The following is a 21,257-nucleotide window of genomic DNA, read 5'->3' on the forward strand; positions in this document are numbered from 1 at the left end:
TTATTTTTTCACTGGAAGCATTTGCAATATTATATGTTTGCAACATTACATATTTGCAATATTATTTATTTGCAATATTATATATTTGTAATATATATTTGTATTATTATATATATATATTAATAGCCTTTAACTTTTTTTATGAAGTAATCCAGTAAAATTGACTTCTACCCAATCCCCACTATTCTCACTTTATTGGCAACATTTCATCTGTGGGTTGTTGTTGAGACATTTTTACTGTTTACCAGATGGGGTAAGATTTTACATAACTTAAAACATCTGATCTCATTGCAGTCCAATATGATCATCTATTTATATTTTTGAATTATATTATTCATTTCCTTTTAAATGATCATGAAACTGTTTTCAGAAGGACACGTTTACATGATGTTTGCCAAAGACATTTAACTTTTCTCTTGCTTTTTTTCTTGTTTATCTGATGTTAGGATAAGCCATATTGTGAGCTATGAATGTAGCGAAATATTTAAATGTATTTTCATTTTGGAAATATTTGATTTCATCATTACCTGTTGTTAATGCCACCTCTTCTTTCCTGCGTCCACCTGCATATAATAATTTCAATATAAATATAAAATATAGAAAGCTATTTTCGATTGTGCTAGGCATCTGACGTAAAATAAAAGTTTGCAAAAAATACTGGGGAATAATACTGATCCTGAAAGAATGGAAGAAGGAAAAGCTATGCAAAATAAAAACGGAAATGGACTTATTTACTAGGACTTTGAAGTAGCTAGTAATAAAATTACTATTGTACAATATAAAAATAACTTTATATATATAATTGTCAAAGTTGGATATAGATGTTACTATTGTTGCTCCATAACGCTCCAAATTGGATGTAGATGTTACTATTGTTCCCCCGTTTTATAGACAAGGAAACTAAAGCTCAAGGACATTTAGCAGCTTACTCAAGGTTACAGAAGTGAAATCACTGGGGCTCAGACCACAGTCCCTACTAAATCCTTGGAAAGCCCAGTTAATAGCAAACATGTCTATGATTCTGAGAGATAAGATGACAACTTCCCTTTTATTTATTATTGCAGCATGGTTTACAGGGTCTGTTGCCCCCATAGGGTTAGATATCACCTTGGGGGTCACACAGTACATTGGCTGGTATAATGGGTCGAACGGTGTTCCTCCAAAAGACATGGCAGGTACTAACCCCCAGTACCTGTGAATGTGGCCTTATTTGGAAATAGAGTCTTTGTAGATGTAATTCAGTTAAAGATCTCCAGATAAAGTCATCCTGGCCCTAAATCCAATGACAAGAGGAAAACAAAGGGGCGCCTGGGTGGCTCAGTCAGTTAAGCGTCCGACTTCTGCTCAGGTTATGATCTCGCCGGTTCGTGAGTTTGAGCCCCCCGTCCAGCTCTGTGCTGAGAGCTCAGAGCCTGGAGCCTGCTTCTGATTCTGTGTCTCCCTCTCTCTGTCCCTCCCCCGCGTGCACTCTTTCCCTCTCTCTCTCTCAAAAATAAACATAAAACAAAAACAAAAAAAAAAAAGAGGAAAACAAAGACGACACAGACACAGATCCAGGTAAAAATGGAGATAAAGTTTCGAGTTCTGTAGCTTCAAGTCAAGGCAAACCAAGAATTTCCATCAGATACCAAAAATTAGGAGACAAATATAGGATGTATTCTCTCTCAGAGCTTGTGGAAGGCACCAACTAGGCCAATACCTTGATTTTTTGCTTCTGGGCTCTAGAAGTACAAAAGAATGAATTTTCGTTGTTTTAGGCCACAAAGCTTGTGTGACATTTTTCATGACAACCTTAGGAGACTAAAATACCTGGTTGTCTTCTATAATCTATACAAAGAATGATATTTAAAAGTCATAATTTTGGCCACACTTAATTTTATCTTTTTACAGAGAGAGAGAACTGTGGAGGGATACAGGGGTGGGGGACAGAGAGAGAGAGTGTTTTAAGCAGGCTCTCCATTCAGCGAGGAGCCTGAAGTATGGCTCGATTCCGTGACCCTGGGCTCATGACCTGAGCTGAAATCGAGTCGGACTCCTAGTTGACTGAGCCTCCCAGACGGCCCAAGATTTCTTTTTTTTAATATATAGAAAACAAAATAAAATGGCAAGGTGACTAGAAATGCCAAGAGAAGAAGCATTAGGAAAGCAAACGTTCATGGAAGCCAATGAACCTTCTTCTTCAGTGCCTAGGTTTCCTGGCCCTGGGCTGCCTGTCTTCCCCTGCCTGCAGTTTCACAGACAGGGGTAGTGTGACTCAGGGGGTGGCAATTCTAGGATATCCGCTAGTTAATTATGTCACTCTGGAAAAGTCACTTAACTTCTCAGAGCCTCATCTATAAGATCAGTGTGGTGGGGCCATCGGCCGTCGTGAACTTGGATGGTTCACATTCTCACCTGAGGTCTGCTAGCTCATTGCTACTGTTCCTTCAGGAGCAGAACCCAGCTTGGCAGAATCAAGGCACCTGTGTGCAGGTCTCAACACCCCCCCGCCCCCCCCCCCCCCACCCATCGCCAGGTTGCTAGCGGTCAGCTTCTTTTCTAGACAATAATGGTCATTGTGTTTATTGGTGGGTTAAATAGGAAAATACATGTGAACCGTATTTTTTTCACAGTGTAGGTGCTCAATAATGGTTTTTCTTATGTCGTTAACCTTTACCTTTTGTTTCAAATGCTTAAGGTCGGTTCATCATCACGTTAACTCAGTCTTGAAGGCCTTTCTAGGGACTGACAAGCAGGTGTCCTCATGTCTTTTTAAAAAATTCCCATTATTTTTTTGTTTCAGTTTTCATCCTTGGCTCTGTGTTCTATGTATCACCAGCAGACAAAGAGATGTGTCTTGAATGCTGTTTAGTTTGTGTTAAGAGGATGGGTTGAAAATAAGTTTTTTGTTTCCGACTATGCTCTCATCACACCTCCATAAACCCACATCCCGGGAATTTGAAAATCTCTGTACTAATATTCTAACCATGACTCACTGGAAATGGTGCTCTGCCATTGTCAGGCAAATACAAATGATTGACATTTCTAATGGATTTTGGAAGAGGGCTTTTTAAATGAGACAATCTTCTGTATATGACTTAAAAGCACCTAGAACCACCCACTGGCATAAATTCAGGCCTGCCTCAGAGTGATACTGTGTAACAAAGCAGGGACTCAGGATGATAGAGCATAATACACCCTTAAAAGTCTGAATGAACTATGAAGTTTATTCTCTGTTGCTTTTTTTTTTTTCAGTAGAAAGAAATATATTTCAGAAACCAGTGAATTTTGAAACAGCAAAGATTTGTTACATTTTTCAGACTAGGTCGGATAGTCAAGTGCATGGTCCGGAGCAGCACTTAGGAAACCCTATTTCCTCTTTTTTCTGTTTCCATCAGGCACTACAAATTGCTCCACAGCTCCCAGACTCACCTCAGCTCCCAAGTCACGGTCCTTTCTCTGCCTCCCCCACTGCTCCCTTACAATGCACACTGACCTGTCCCAGCTTCAGCTACAGGAGCTCTGTCCTGTTTATGGGCAGGGAGCAGCGACAGGGTTGGCCGGACAATGCCCAGGATTCTCTTGCTTGAGCTGGGGCAAAGGCAATGAAGTGTATGTAAAAAGTAATTTTTAGACCTGTCACAATAGTAAGTTTATAATTATAAACTTGTAACTTCAATGCACTTCCAGATATAGTATCACATTTCCTCTTAAAAATATTTCATTAGATACTCATAATACATGACTACGTTGGGGAGGCTAGCTGACTTGGTTGAGTATAGAGGTAAAAGTTGAATCTGGTCTGGGTCTTGTAACTCCTAGTACCATGTCTCTCTCAACTTTCTTTCTTTCTTTCTTTCTTCCTTTCTTCCTTTCTTCCTTTCTTCCTTTCTTTCTTTCTTCCTTTCTTCCTTTCTTCCTTTCTATCTATATATCTATTGTCTATCTATCTATGATATATCTATCTATTATCTATCTATCCACCCATGCATGTAATCATCTATATATCTTTATCCTTCCATCTAGTCTCATTGCTTTACTGTAACCATACTCGAATGGGTGTAACTCATGCTCTGAGAGCAGAATGCAGGAGGCAATAGCCATAAATGGTTGACATCATCCCAACTGCCTAGTGCTCTGTGGTGTGTGCCAATCCTTCTGGTCTACCACCACTGAAGCTTCCAACGCTGTCTAAGGTGTCATAACAACTGAAGGTAAACTATCAGAACAGAGGACCAAAAGGGGAGAGATACAGGCAATGAGACAATTTTATGGGGTGGCTGTGGTATAAAATTTTAATATCACTTATTCTTAATTCCACCTTTCCTGAGTAATGTGTCTGTTCAAAATGTAATGCGATAAAAATAAAATGAAATAATTACTTTCCTAGTCTATAAGTGGAAATCAAAAGTCAGTGGAGAGGCAGCTTTTCAAAGTCAAAACCCATTCAAAATATGAAAAAAAATTGTATCAGTTTGTTGCTATTCATGAATTATTCTATTCAATAAACCTTGGGTGTGGAAATGGCAGAGATTTAATATCATAAAGCCTTCTTGAAAGGCCAGCAGGGTATGATTTTTTTTTTCAAGTTCATTTATTTATTTTGAGAGAGAGAGAAAGAGGGAGAGAGAGAATTCCAACCAGGTTCCATGTTGTCAGCACGGAGCCCAACACGGGGACTCGATCTCATGAACTGTGAAATCGTGACCTGAGCCAAGATCAAGAGTCGTATGCTCAACCAACTGAGCCCCCCCCCCCCCCCAGGCACCGCCCAGCAGGGTCTGATTCTTATTCTGTGCTCATTGTAATCCTCATCCCAGTTATCAAGGTAAAAATTTTTATTTTCAAAACACATGCTTTTTTAAACATGAATTAAATAAAATCAGTAAGATTCCTTTCTTAGTTTAGAGGCCACAAACTTAGGCTTTGTGGGCCATGTGGTCTCTGTCACAATGGCGTACCTCCGCCTTCGCAGCTCGAAAGCAACAATGGGCATGAATGAATAGGTGTGACTATGCTCCAAACAACTTCATTAAAAAAAAAAAACACACACACACACACACAAACAAAAACAGGTAGTGGATGGATTTCACTTGCAGGCTGTAGTTTGCAGACCCCTTTCCTAGATCAAGTCGGGAGAAGGGGTGTGATGCTAGGTGTTTTTGCTAACATCCAAGGTGGGACAAATACCTGTACGTGTCACGGGACATCGCTCCGTTAGCTTATCCCTATTTATTAATATATGCAAACACCAGTCAGCTCGCTTCTCCTTCCGTGTGATTCAGGAATCTCTTTACTTTTCTGTAGCAAAGAAACAAAGTGCCGGTTCTCTTCAAGGCTAGGCCTGCTCTATAGGGGATTGGAAACAATTGCAATTGGAAAAGCAAATATTCTCCCCTTACCAAAGTTTTAAGACAGAAAGTGGAGAAATAAAAACTTCATTAGTAGCCAGACCTGAGCCTTGGATGCTCATTGAATTTGAAAGCGCCAAATAGGTGAAAAAAAATGAATGCATCAATCTTTCAGAATCAATGCATCTCTCAGCAAATAGAGCTAACTTTCTATTTCAACCCCATTCTCCCTTCATCTACCATAGAGACACCAGAAATCACATCGTCCCTGAGTTAAATGACATTACAGTGCCAAGCATAGATTCTTGGTGTATAGATTCTTAGCAAAATGACAACCATACTGTGAGCTTTAGAAAACGTAACATAATGCAACATACGATCCATAGAGAAGCCTCCTAAATAGATGGGAAGCAAGCAGCTGCGAGCTGTCTCTTCCAGCACCTGACCTCCTGAGATGCTTAATAAAATAGCCTACAAAGTATTACTCTCTCATCAGTGCCAAGAGGCATTTGTGGAGAGATAAATAAAGCTATTTTCCAAAATGGGGAATATTCTGGTGTGCCGGTATTGAAATGACAGTTTCTTTATGGGATAGGAGATGGGCAGGAAAACACCAGCCGGGTAGTTGCCCCTGTGCCCACCACCGGTGGAAGGTCTATAATGAGATTCCAAATTAGATCACTGAACCTTGGAGACAAGGTGCTTCACATCTGTGAGATGTTCAGCTTGACTTCATAATGAGTTCATTGAGCAGAATGAACCACACTTGAAATCAAATACTTTGCATTCAGGATGAAATAAGTGGGGATCAATCATAGTCAGGGAAGTAGCATTTGCTCGGAATGTAATGCTAGACTGAGCTATAAGAAAAAAAAGGGGAGGGGGGACAGAGGCACATGGAGTGGACAAGAGAGCCCTGGTTTATGGGTGACACTGGTGACAGCAATGTGCCATGTTTGTGTTGGGGCAGAGCTGCACCTCTGGAGATGGCGTCTGAAGAAAGCGGGGTGTGAGAAGGATGAAGGTTCATGCTATCTGCCCAAACAAATCAGCATGCCCAAGAAGCACCCAGACACTGCCGTCTTAGGAAGCATTTTCTGAGTGTACTCTTCTCAGAGGCTTTTATCTGGGGGCAGCTTTGGGGGACCAAACTGAGCGGTGTTGGTCACCGAGTTGTTTGGTGTTGCGTGCTGGTGAGATTCTAGAGGAAGCCGGGCATGGCCCACCTGTGGATGGCGTGACTGTCAACAAATACCTGGGAAAAGCCCTGGAGGTGGCTGAAGGGCTACCCAGGGACACAGAAGCTTCCAGAGGAGCACCTCTCACCGCCCAGGCAGCTCCCTCGCAGAGCCCCTAAGATGAGTATCTGGAGAAAGCTCTCTGGGCTGGCATAGCAGCACCCCAATAATCCAGAGCCTTTCATCCCAGCCATTCTTCCATGATTAGTATACCTGGCAGGGCCAGAGTCCCCCCAAGGTGGGGGTCGGCTGCCGGAAATAATCAGGGGCGCCCCCAGGTGTGACCCACCTCTCCTTTCTCAGAACCAATATCGTTACCTGTTCACTGTCTAGCGGGGAAATGTCACTGGAGGCCTCATTAACAGCAGACAGTACAGAGAGTCATCGTATAACTTCTGGCCTTTCTGCACGATTTGAAGCTTATATTACAGAAGGAAGCAAAAGAACAGGTGTCATGACTTGCCTTTTTCTTTTTTCATCCTGCAACTGTCACTCACAGGGTTCCAAACAGAATGAAAAGTGCCAACAGGAAGCCCAGTGAGTTGCCTGGCCTGGGAGGTTATGCTGGTTTGTTGCAGTCATTGCTTTTACCAGAAAGGACAGTGACCCAATGTCCCTCTCTCCTACTTTCTCTTTAAAGATTTTCTTTTGGCTTGACATAGCCTCTTGGCTGCCGAGCTCCATCCAGATCCCAGCAGCCACCTGCCCGGCTCTATCATAGACATGGCCCTACTGCTGGCCTCAGGCTACCTTCTGGAATCCTCCAAAAGTCCTAGGGGAACAAGTAAGTGCATTTCATTCTCTCTGTTCCTCACCGTGTCTGCTAATGACAGCTTTCTGTTATGGGGGGAGAGAGACTGGCCCATCTGGTGCTCCCTTGCTTCCTAGTAAGATTATAGGAGGAGAGGGGAGATATTTTGGACAGCAGCCTCTGGCTGCTACTATAGCTCCTTCTCTAGACGCACCCTGCAATGCCAAGCTGTGATTTTCAGCCTGGCAATCGACTAGAAATGAGTGAGTGATACGATGGGAGGCCTTCAGGGTCAAAGAAAAGCAAGGTGGGGACATTATATGTATTATGCAGTACCTAACACAATTAAGCAATGCTAATGTGTAGACTGCATCTACAGGAAAAAGGTGTTTCCCAAACTGCTCTATCAATGAACTTGTTCTGGGGCATTTCCCAAGACTGTATTCTGGTGGGAACTTGAAGGGTTAAATGTTGAGAATGATCATTGCTGTGTATTCTGTGTACATACTGAAGTAGGATACTTACAACACCCACCGATAGCCATTGCTATCAAGGAGACAAGAAGACTATGGTGTCTCATTAAGGCAAGTACAAATTGATCCAGGGTGTTCAAGGTCAAACCATTAAAAGAAGTGCTCTTGTTCTGCTATTTGTCCCCATTTCTTTCTTTCTAATGTACTCCTCTCCAATTCGTTGAATCCCACCCCCACGCCCCATTCTTAGACTCTCTTGGGGAAAATTCCATGTACTTTTCTAAGTTGAATCTCATTTTGCTATTCTTGTCCATATTCTTGTTCCTAGGGGAAGAGACATGGCTAGAATTCTTGTGTGTATGACTGATAAAACCTTTAGAAAAAAAAGAGATAATGAGGCAGAGACCAACAGAGACTCAAAGACTCTCCAGCGTAGATACAACACAACAGCTCTGTCATCTCGAAAGAAATCTTGTCATTAATATGCCGGGGATGGGAGTCCTCGTCTGAGTGGTCATGTGGGCGGGCTGCATTTACTGAGTACCTGCGGCGGTGATGCAGACAACTGTCCCAGTCACAGCGGGAAATTATGCGGGAGCAAGACACTCTAATAAAACAAGAGGAACACAACAAAAAAAGCACTGAAAGATACACAGAGAAAAAAATGACTCTCAGAAGCACTTGTGTCGTCTGGTACATTGTTACCTGAGTGCTAAGGATGGGGCTACAGTGGCAGAAGCAGCTAGAGCTCGGAGGACATTGTCTGGGGCAGCCTGCGGGGTGGGGGGAGGTGGCTCCGCATACCAAGACAAATTTGCATCTGGTGGAGAAGAGACTTAACCAAGATGCTCAGGCGGCCCCCCCAGCAGTGAGGACTTATGGGAAGACCAGAGCATTCTTAGCTGGTTCTTGCTCCCGTCCCTCTTGGGTTAGAGCCCCTTCCTACACATGTCCTATCTCAGCTTGCTGTGGGCCTTCTGCTTTGTGCGTGCCAGGAAACTTGAAGCTTTAGAAACAGAGACTGGCTTCCATTAACACAGATGTGCCACCATGTTCTCCATCGTATGAACTGGTGATGGAATAGAGAATTTGACTTCCTTTTGCTAACGTAAGTGCTAATAAGATCCGATCAGTTATGTCGATATCCTCTCTGGCTCTTTCACTTTCGCTGGACAGTTCACATGCCATATGGCAGCTACAAAAAATAGCCCTAGGCAATGAAGCCTTTCAAAGCAACGGTCTTGGATGTTTCCCCACTTATGCGATGCACTGGCCATCGTCTTTCGGGCTCATGTGCATGCTGCTTTCATCCATGCTTCTGGCTTCTTTGTCTTTGGCAAACCTTTGGACTCCTCTGCGGTAACAGCGCCTTGGTTCTCAGCTCTGTCCCCTTTCCTGGTTTCTGTGTTGCCAACATATTCAAGGAGGAAGCACCCTCACTGGCTGGAGTGTTCACCTCTCTCTGCCTTTACACACTGCCCTCTTTACCTCTCACCCTGTACCCCACTACCCTTCCCTTTCCCTTTCCCCTCCACACCACCAGGGGAAGATTTCGATACAGATATCCCAGCGATTAAAATTCTGATACTTGGGCAGGAAAGAATACTGTTAAAATAACTTCCCAGAAGGGATGGAGTAATTTTTCCAAAGCTAAAATGCTGATAGAATAGGAAGAGCCAGGTCTAGGGGATTTGATTACTTTGAATTTCTCTAGTAGTCCTCAACCTGGGGGATGATTTTTGCCCCCAGCCCAGGATCGTTTGGCAACATCTGGAGACATTTTGGTTGACACAACTGCGTTGGAGAGAGGCAGGTGGTTGCTACCTGCTCTAGAAGGTAGGGATGCCCCTTATATCCGTGGATGCAGAGGACTTACTGGGGTTAAGATGTCAGGATGCTCCAGAGGAGAAGACCTGAATTACCCTAACTGTAACAAAGTTGTGCTGTTTACATTTGGTAATTTAGTTCACCTGGGCAGAAAAAAGATCCGTTTTCCTTAGCTGGACAAACCAGTGCAATTTTCTTTGGAAGAAATTCTTATTCTTGTCTCCTCCCCTTACTCAGTTTCCAAGAAAGGATCTATACCAGGGACTGGCAAACTTTCTCTGTGCCAGGTAGTAACTGTTTTAGGCTCTGTGGTTCCAAGAGGCAAAACTTAAGCTATTTATACAACAAGGGAGAGAATCCTTGCCCTTTGCCTTGATTGGGTGGTTCCAGGTGGTGGCAAGCTTTGCACCCAGTTGCTGTTTGCTGGTGGAAGACCATCTGGCTCAAGGGGTGGGGCCTGGTGGTGAGGCGACTCTTGGACAGAGATTCCAACACCCAGTGCTAATAGCAAAGTCCCTCAAATTCAAGGGGCGTCAAGAGCTGGCCTTGGGCAGTAGCAAGCGTCAGCTGCTGGCTGGGGAGGCAGGTGCTGGGAGTGGAGTGTGGGGCACAGGGTGGATGCCTGGGCTTGGTCTCTGCAACTTTAGTGCCGGCCAGCTCAAGTGCCCCCGGGCTACAGAGAAACAGAAAGATACGGACTACAAGCTGTAGTTTGTTAGCCCTGACCTAGATCATTCTGGATTTTGTATTTCAACATCTTCATCTTTCTCTGAGAGACTTCTTTTGTCTCAATCTGAAGAGAATCTCCCAATGTTTCTCATGTTTTGGGTAACAACAGAACTTAATTATGGAGCAAAATCATATATAAGGATCATTTTCCCTAAATGAGGTCAGTCCTATTCAGCTCTGCCACGTAAAGCTTTGGGTTGCTAGACTTTAGGGGGACATATTGGATCCATTAAGATATATGTATCCAGATTACCTACCACTTAAAAAAAAATGAGACTAGAAGGCATAAACTCCTCTCTATTCCACAAACCTGTAAACCTTAGCCCAAGATATTGGTCTGATTTTATTGGCATAATAGTAACAAGAGTTAGTCTAAGTAAGTTAAATATTTCATATATTTTATATGAAAGAAAGAGAAGTAATTATTAGAAAACAGTAAAAACTATAAGCACTTTTCTCCATTCTCGAAGAAAGAAGTATATTGGCCTTTGTATGTTACTTTTTCAAGCTTCTTCCTCTATCTGTGTCCTTGATCCAAGTTTTCTCTCCTTGGAAATAAGCCTTTTAACAATCTTTGCTGTTATATCCACTAACATTTTCAAGGAAGTACCATTCTGAATGGTGAATACTTTAGAAGCATTCTCATTATATTTGCGAACAACACACTAAAGCTTGCTCTCCCTGCTATGTAACAGTAGTGGAGATCCTAGCAAGTGTAATAAGACAAGAAAAAAAAAAAAAGAATTATCTGTTTGGTAGTTTACCTTCTGCTCATCCTGAACTGGTGGATTTTCATGCTTATATTTTCAGTGTTTTAACTTTTTATTGCATTTTCTCCCCTTAGGTGGACTCAATGTCTCCAGTGGCTTTAGCTATAGGATATAAATTAAGTGTCCAAATCTGTGTTGGAAATTCAGACTTTTCTCCTGAATCATGCTCTTAATATCTAACTCTTCATTAGAAAGTACCACCTGTATACCCCAGAGGCATCTGAGAGTTGATATATCCAATACATTCAACAATGAAATCATTATCTTCCCCTGTAAAACTGCTCTTTCTCTATTTACAGGGTTTATTCATACCAAAATGTCAATAGCATTGAGAAACCTCCATTTTTTCCCCCTGTATTTCCTATCATGGGAACAGGGCCAGCCTTCACTCATCCCACAATCCTAAATTCCGGGAGTCATTCCACACTCATCATTCCATAGACAACTGTGCACCACGATTCTCTTTCCTCACTATTTTGTCATTTGTGTTCTCACTTTTCCTGTTCCACTACTATTGCCTTAAATTAGGCTTCCATCACATTTCTCCATAACTGTTGTAATAATATATTAATTAGCCTCCATATTGAAATTCTTACATTCCTCCACAATATTGCAATTATAGGGACCTGTTGAAAATGAAAGTCTAATCATGTTATTTCCTGACTTAAACTTTCCTGGAGTTCTCAAAGCCTTTACAGTTAAAGCAGAAACTATTTAGCATATATACAAGGTCTTTCATTTTCTAGTCCAATATTACTAACAGTATTCATTTATTCTTTGGATATATTACATTTACTTAATATTATATGCCAGACATATGCATTTACCTATATTTAATTTAATCTAAAAAAAACAAACCTAAAATGAAGATATTTTTTTACTCCTTCCATTTACAGTCAAGGAAAAGCATAAGCCTTTAAAGAATTTATCCAAGGGGTGGCTGGGTGGCTCAGTCAGTTAAGTGTCTGACTCTTGATTGATTTCAGCTCAGGTCATGATCTCACGGTTCTCATGAGTCTGAGCTCTGCATCAGGCTCTGTTCTGACAGTGTGGAGCCTGCTTGGGATCCTCTCTCTCTCCTTCTCTCTTTCTGTTCTTCCCCTGCTTGTGTTCTCTCTCCCCCCCAGCCCATCTCTCTCAAAATAAATAAATAAACTAAAAAAAAAAAAAAAAGAATTATCCAAGATCACAGAGCTAGAAAGCTGCATGTTTGTAATTTGAACCTGAATGGCCTGATTACAGAGCACAGAATACCCCTGCCCCCCTTTCCCACTCAAGAGAATGCAGGTGCTCAGGAATACCCCCTTTTCCTCCTGTTTCTTCTTTGGGACTTGGCCACACAAAGTCAGCTTAGTGTTTGTTTTATGGCACATTCTTAACATTGCCATGCACGGATAATTCATTATTTTTAATAATGTTATAACATCCTCAAATGCTGCCTAAAACATGACTTAAGACCTTGACAATAATCTAAGCCTAAAAATATGATTCATCCTTTTATTTCCCTTCCCTGTGTCTCTGAAGTTACCATCCTTCAGAATCTTTTGTTTTTGTGTACATTTATTGCTATCATATGTATTTCTAGAAAGTATATATTTTGATTTCAGATGATTTCACTTCAAAAAGCTATCATAATGCACATAATCTTTTGGGACACATTGCTGCTAAGACTAACCTATATTACTGTACTCCGACCACTATATTAGAAAATGTTTTGTGATATACCAACTTTGATTTATCCACTCTTTAGTGGATGGGTACTGGCTTATATCCAGGACCTTGGTTTGAATGGTGGGGCCATGCACATTCTTGTACAAAATTCTTCCTCTTATAGAGCTAATGGGGAAGACAGAAAAACACAGAGAAGTAAATAAATACATAAGAAAGGTATAATGGGGGCGCCTGGGTGGCGCAGTCGGTTAAGCGTCCGACTTCAGCCAGGTCACGATCTCGCGCTCCGTGAGTTCGAGCCCCGCGTCGGGCTCTGGGCTGATGGCTCAGAGCCTGGAGCCTGTTTCCAATTCTGTGTCTCCCTCTCTCTCTGCCCCTCGCCCGTTCATGCTCTGTCTCTCTCTGTCCCAAAAATAAATAAATGTTGAAAAAAAATTAAAAAAAAAAAGAAAGGTATAATGTATCTTTTTCCCTTTCTCACTTTATAGTTAATGCTACAGCAATTCTAAACTACTGGCACCAACGGTTTGATTCCTCCAAATTTTTGCTCATATTGTTTGATCTGCACAAAGTATCTTTTGAGCCCTGGTGGTTTCTATGTAACTTTTATTTCCTTTTGTCTTTCAAGATTCAACTTAGAAACTCTGTTATGAAGCTTTCAGTGATACCTCCCTGACTAAGGTAAGGGCCCCTCTTTGTACTCATATAGCTCCTTATCATACCTTTATCACATCTTTTTCACTTTCTCTGTCCTCTAGAGTACAAACCCAAATCTTATTATCTTTAAACAGGTCTAGTGACCAGTGTGATGGCAGCAGATGAAAGGTGTTCAATAGATGATTATCAGGAAAAAAAAAAAGATGAAATAGTTCTCAAAATCCTAGGACAATATCTTCTGTAGGAATTCACACTTGGGATTTTAAGAAAGAGGGTTAGTTCTGCGTATGAGGGTTGCAAGAGGTAGTCACGATGAGTATATCTCTTCACTCATGAAAAGCAAATGTAGTCTGGTCATGCCCTTACTCCAGGGAATGAGACAGCCTTATCATTAATTAATTCAAGAGACATTTCGTCAAAAGTGATCCTATTCCTTTTGTACAAGAGATCAAAAATGGATTTAGAAGAGAAACTTCAATAAAGTGGTTTGGAAAGCAATGTAATTTAGCAGAAAAAACAATGTCCTAGAAATGAGAAGACCTTGGTGGTGTGATAGGTAGAGGGCATTGGGCTTATGGAATGGGAAAGAGAAAAAAAAATCTAAATCCTAGAGAATATGATCGAAAGGTCTGGAGAATAGATATTCTAAAGCCACCCTTTCCATTCACAGAGATTTTTCTTATTTAGGAGAGTGTCCTCCTTAGAGATGTAAACTTTAACCTGGCTTAAAGTTAAGACAAATCAATACTTCTCTAATTTTTTTTTTTTTTGTTATCTATTCATAAATGAAGATACAGGTTATACCTCTCTTGTCCGGATTTGTTGTTCTCATTGTAAATGAAACTTTTCATTGTTAAAGTGCCTATGGGCCCTCCCTCCACCTTCTTTCATCCTTTTTTTAAAATGTTTATTTCTGAGACTGAGACAGAGCGTGAGTGGGGGAGGGGCAGAGAGAGAGGGAGACAGAATCAGAAGCAGGCTCCAGGCTATAAGCTGTCAGCGCAGATCCCGATGCGGGGCTCAAACTCACGAACTGTGAGATCATGACCTGAGTCAAAGTCGGTCACCCAACCAACGGAGCCACCCAGGTGCCCCAACCTTCTTTCATCCTTAATTTTTAACCTGGAAATAGAGGGTTATGTCAGAGAAGACTACCTTGATTTGCTAGCAAAGTAATAAGAATTAAAGAACAGTCTTTTGAGAGCTGAAAGTGGTGTCCCAGAGCCAGGAAGATGAGGAAAAGAGAAGAAATATAAGAGAATTCTGCAGAAAGAGGGGGCCAGAATGAAAATAGATGGGCAGTAAGACATTTCTATAAGGTTTATGATCAGAAATTAAACACGAAACACACACAACAGCATGTGTCAAGGGAAGCAAAATGAATGATCCATTAATTCTACTACTGGTTATTTACCCAAAGAATATGAAAGCACTAATTCAAAAGGATATGTGCACCCCTATGCTTATTGCAGCATTATTTACATTAGTCAAGAAATGGAGGCAGTCTAACTGTCCCTTGCTAGGTTATACACACACACACACACACACACACACACACACACACACACAATGAATATTACCCAGCCATAAAAAGGATGAGATCTTGCCATTTGTGGTAACATGGATGGACCTAGAAAGCATTATGTTAAGAGAAATAAGTCACACTGAGAAAGACAAATACCATATGCTTTCACTCATCTATGGAATAAAAAACAAAAGAAATTAATAAGTAAAAAACAAAAAGCAGAATCAGACCTATAAATACAAAGAACAGTCTGGCGTTTACCAGAGGGAGGCGGGGTGAAGGTATGGGCAAGATGAACGAAGAGGAGTAGGGGATACAGGCTTCCAGTTGTGGAATGAGTAAGTCACTGGGACGGAGAGTACAGCATAGGGAATATAGTCAATGGTATTATAATAGCATTTTGTGGTAACGGATAGCAGCCACACTTGTGGTGAGCATCCCATAATGTAGAGAAAGAGACGTTGAATTGTTCCGTTGTACACCCAAAACTAATGTAACATCGTGTGTCAACTATACTGAAGTAAAAACATAAAAATAAAAAACAGAAGAAACAGAAAACCAAAGAAAAATTTTAAAATGTGGAAGAGAAAGAAACTGGAGAGAGTTCAGGGAAGAGAAATGGAAGCAATGAGCAGGGTAAGGCCTCCTTGGATCTCTGCTGTCATTGGCCTGCATGAGACTGGAGCTGGTTTATGTACACGTTAAAAGAAAAGGTCTTCCAGGATGACGAGCATTCTTGCAGATGAGGGGTTACATTTAGACTTGTAGCAGGCATTCATGCATGTACTTAATGAGTTGGGTGTTGCTCATAACACTAAATAATACTAGGATGTTTCCATTTGCAAGTGTGAGCATAGTGTGTGAAAGCGTGAAAGGTTTAGTGGTATCAGCATCACACAGATTTCCTTTTCTTTAAAAAATAGTACGTGTTTCATCCCCAAAGGCAAGGGAATTAAAAGCAAAAATGAATTACTGGGACCTTATGAAGATTAAAAGCTTCTGCACAGCAAAGGAAACAACCAACAAAACTAAAAGGCAACCAAAGGAATGGGAAAAGATATTTGCAAATGACATATCGGACAAAGGGCTAGTATCCAAAATCTATAAAGAGCTCACCAAACTCCACACCCGAAAAAACAAATAACCCAGTGAAGAAATGGGCAGAAAACATGAATAGACACTTCTCTAAAGAAGACATCCGGATGGCCAACAGGCACATGAAAAGATGCTCAACGTCGCTCCTCATCAGGGAAATACAAATCAAAACCACACTCAGATATCACCTCACGCCAGTCAGAGTGGCCAAAATGAACAAATCAGGAGACTATAGATGCTGGAGAGGATGTGGAGAAACGGGAACCCTCTTGCACTGTTGGTGGGAATGCAAACTGGTGCAGCCACTCTGGAAAACAGTGTGGAGTTTCCTCAGAAAATTAAAAATAGACCTACCCTATGACCCAGCAATAGCACTGCTAGGAATTTATCCAAGGGACACAGGAGTACTGATGCATAGGGGCACTTGTACCCCAATGTTTATAGCAGCACTCTCAACAATAGCCAAATTGTGGGAAGAGCCTAAATGTCCATCAACTGATGAATGGCTAAAGAAATTGTGGTTTATATACACAATGGAATACTACGTGACAATGAGAAAGAATGAAATATGGCTTTTTGTAGCAACGTGGATGGAACTGGAGAGTGTGATGCTAAGTGAAATAAGCCATACAGATAAAGACAGATACCATATGTTTTCACTCTTATGTGGATCCTGAGAAACTTAACAGAAACCCATGGGGGAGGGGAAGAAAAAAAAAAGAGGTTAGAGTGGGAGAGAGCCAAAGCATAAGAGACTCTTAAAAACTGAGAACAAACTCAGTTGTTCTGATGGGTATTGAGGAGGGCACCTTTTGGGATGAGCACTGGGTGTTGTATGGAAACCAATTTGACAATAAATTTCATATATATATTTTTTTCAACGTTTATTTATTTTTGGGACAGAGAGAGACAGAGCATGAACGGGGGAGGGGCAGAGAGAGAGGGAGACACAGAATCGGAAACAGGCTCCAGGCTCTGAGCCATCAGCCCAGAGCCTGATGCGGGGCTCGAACTCACGGAGCGCGAGATCGTGATCTGGCTGAAGTTGGACGCTTAACCGACTGCGCCACCCAGGCGCCCCTAAATTTCATATATTGAAAAAAAAATAGTACGTGGTTTTTTTTTTTGATTCTTTTAGAAATATATTTGAAGGTATTAGATAGAGTTTAGGGGGTGTGACCAGGAAGGCTCTCTAATCAAATGACAAGTTCAAGGAATATTTGTGATCTTTTCTTAAAAGATCATACATACCCAGACAAAAGAAAAGTGTCAATTGAACTTTTCTGTTTATATCAGTGAGGATAATTAGGCTGCGTGTGACCGCTGTCTTCAAACAACAACAGTTGAATTAGTATAGCGATTGACTTTTCTCTCCCAGAAATGAAGGCAGAAACAAGCAGCCAAGGGATGATATAGTGCCCCAATTGGTTCATCAGAGATCTAGTTTCTTTCTGTGTGCTTGCCTCATTATTACCAATATATGTCTTCTACTTCATGATTCAGCTGCTTACGATCCAGCTGCTGGGTTCTCATTTCAGGGTATGTGAAGAGGAGAGAGAAAAGGGGGCTTTCCCCTTTAAGAATCCTCCTGGAATTTTTACCTTTCATTTCTTCTTACATTCCATTTAATAGGATATAGGCTGGGAAATTTTCCTTTACTCTGGGAAGCCATGTGCCCAGCTTAAAGTCAGAGATTCGGGGAAAATGTAGAGTATCTGCCATCATGTTTCACATAGGCTTAATTCTGGGGCTGTCTTGCCCAGTGGAGATAACCAATGACAAGCACCAAATGGCGGGCGTAATTGACAGATCTTTAGGACCTGGATAGCACCCAGTGAATTATTTTAAAATAGTAGCCAACAGCTGTTAGTTGTCACTATGTTTTAGACAGGACTTCACCGGTTCTTGGCATTTGAAATTATATCACCCTGGGGAAAATCTTTTGGTCATTGAGAGAGAGAGAGAGAGAGAAAAGAGAAGAGAAGAGAAGGGAAGAGAAGAGAAATTCAGAGAGCAAGGCCCATTTCTTCATTTCTTTCTCTAAAATATTGATTTTCCATTTTAAGTTAGAGCCAAATATCAATATAGGTAAAATTGGTAGTTCCCAGAACTGATGAGAATTCACAGAGCTTAGCAAATGAATGCATGGCTTGATCTTACTGCAACATATTTAGAGAGAAAAGAGTGTATTGATCAACTTGCTTTAGGACACAATCTATGAATTACTATTGTTTGAAATAGCCTTGTTGCCGAAAGTTTATATATGCTATATTTTGTTCATTATAAGGGAATTCAAACTTTGCCCGTTTTGAGAAATGGTCTAATATTAGGGGTGTCATGAGGATATGTTTTAATATGTAATATATGAGTTCTGGGTTCTTGTCCTGCCTTAGTTGCTAAATCATAGTTTAATCTTGTATGAAAAATACACAACGTCCCTGCCTCAGTTACCCTCTTAGGAACGTTAAAAGTTTATGCACTATTCATTTTTAAGCACAATGGAAGAGGGCTTTGTTATAAAAAGTCATCTCATTTTATACCCTTGATTACCAAAGGTTAAAATCTACCTATCTAAGAAGTAAAATGTTTACTAGGGTACCTTCACCTTTGTTCCTCCTTTGACTTACTTTTAGGGCAGCTTTTTATTATTTTGAATTACAATTCATAAAAAAAAAAAGCCTGTAGCTACAACAGTGTCTAGAAGCATTCATGCTTTAATTGCTTCACATATAACATTTAGTAATTACTGAGTTGACACACTTCATTTATCTAAATTTATCCAGCTATAATGAAAGCTGCCCACATAATTTTTCTATTGTGAATGACAAATACACAGTTCTATCACAACCCTACTTATTTTGGAGTGGCCCCCAAAGAAATCTACCTTGACACTTCTGACCATAAAGAGATCCTTTGTCTATTTGGAGGTATTGAATATTAGAAAAAAATAAAGTTAGCTTTATTAAGTTAAATTGTTCACGAAAGAATTAGCAGAAAATCTATAATAATGTTTATAAGTGGATGGTGACTAAAGTTACTTGTTTTTGTTTAATCAGTTTCACAGAATTGTAAAATGTTAGAGTTAGATAATAAATTACAGATTCTAAATGCTTAAAGGAGGAGTTCAAGAGAACACAGAATAGGAATCAAACATTCTAGAACTCTTTTCCAGATGTGGAGAATGTAATTTAAAAGAATCAGTTAACATTTGACTCCATCAGATTTGAAAGGTATTAGTAATAATCTTTCATCATACATTCACAGAATTATTAGAATTAGTAAGGTAAGTTGCCAAGTGAATGCTAAAGACACAAGTAGTATAGGAATTGAGAGTTTTTGTGGATAGAAAGATAGGGGAAGCCATGACCTTCTGCTGGATCACCATAGGTACATGAATCAGATATAGATTAATGCAAAAGCCAGAGAATCACATTCCTGGAAGGTGCAATGAGAGAGTAAGAGCTTGAAGGTGGGAATGAGTAAAATGTGTTCCGACGGTCCAGAAAAACAGAAGCTTCGTCCTAGAGGATGATAAGCTTGGGCATGATTCATTTGGTTGGAATGTGGTAGATCTTGAACTTGATCAAGTAGAATGTGGATGAAATTCCAAGTATTTGCTCTGTAAAAGACATAATGATTAAGCTTCAAGTAGCTCATGAAATGGTGATAGGAGACCTCAGCAGTAAGATCGTGGCAGCTTTCAAACTTGCCAAAGCTAAAATCAGCTGGGCCAATTGTTGACTTTGTAGTACTTAGAGCAGCACCTGGCATGTAGTAGGTACTCAATAAATATTTGTTGGATTGAAATGAATTTTGACCAGTCTTGAGTCCATCTTAATCCAAGCGTTATTTGTTCAGATGAATGATTGTTGTCAGAGATCTTGTGTTTTAGTATGAGAGGCCAGAGAACTACTGTATCTTTCAAAATTCCAATGAAAAAGGTTATAAGTAGGAACTGATTCATCCATAGGCCATATGTTTATTAATTCATTTAGTTAATAAATATTGAGCATCTCCCACGTGATTAAAACTCTTCTGGTTGGCAGGGGTACAGAGGTGAATGAGACCCATAACATCTCTGGCCTCATGGATCTTCTACTTTAATGTGGGAGACAAAACAAATATGTAAAATATTGTGACATAGCAAAGAATATATTTGTTTTTTGTCCCAGTTCCTACCACAGAGCCTCAGCTCTGGAATTTTGGAATTTCCTTGGAATTTTCTGAGGGATAGGAGGATCTTTGTGATGCTAATGAGATGGCTAATAGTGGGTTCCTCAGTAGTTTCAGGATGGGGTCACCAGCCCGAAAAACTATGTCATTAGAGGTTTGGGGCAATCTGACCTCTTGGAGATTGAGTCCAAGCTTGTAGACAGTGGTTTAATCAATCACACCTACATAATGAAATCCCAAGAAAACCTCTGGACGCCAAGGCTTGGTGGAGCTTCTCGGGTGGTGAACACATTGATCTGCAGGGAAGGGTGATGCACTCTGACTCTACAGGGAAAGAGAATGGATGCTCTGTGCCCCTTCCCAGCCCCAGCTGATGCGTAGCCTTTATAACAAAACTATAATCATAAGCATAGGATTTCCCAGAGTTCTGTGAGTTGTTCCAGCAAGTTATTGAACCTGAGGGAGTTGTGGGAACTCTGAATTTATAGCCGGTCAGTTACAAGTGTGGTGACCTGGAGTTCTTTAAAGTGTTGCTGTCATCTGAGGAAAGGTAGTCTTGTGGAAGACCAGAACTACTTTAACATGTGAGGTCTGCCTTAACTCTGGGTACTTAGTGGGATTTTTTTAATGTTAATTGAGAGAGAGAGAGAGAGAGAGCACAGGAGAGCGAGCATACAAGTGGGGGAGGGGCAAAGAGAAAGGGAGACAGAGGATCCGAAGCAGGGTCCACACTGACAGCAGTGAGCCCCATGTGGGGCTGAAACTCATGAACCATGAGATCATGACCTGAGCCGAAGTCAGATGCTCAACCGACTGAGCCACCCAGGTGCCCCTGGGTAGTTAGTGTTAGAATTGAATTGTGGTACACCCAGTTGAGGTGGAAACATTGTGTGTGTGTGTGTGTGTGTGTGTGTGTGTGTGTGTGTGTGTGTACTGAAAGTGTTAAATTCTCATGAGGTTTGGGTGTGTTGCCTTTTCAGATGCGAAATGATGAGACTGCTGTTTGGTGATGTTAGTG

This window comes from Herpailurus yagouaroundi, unplaced genomic scaffold (genome assembly GCF_014898765.1).
Source record: "Herpailurus yagouaroundi ecotype Mexico unplaced genomic scaffold, PumYag 197, whole genome shotgun sequence".
In the NCBI taxonomy this organism is placed as follows: Eukaryota; Metazoa; Chordata; class Mammalia; order Carnivora; family Felidae; genus Herpailurus; species Herpailurus yagouaroundi.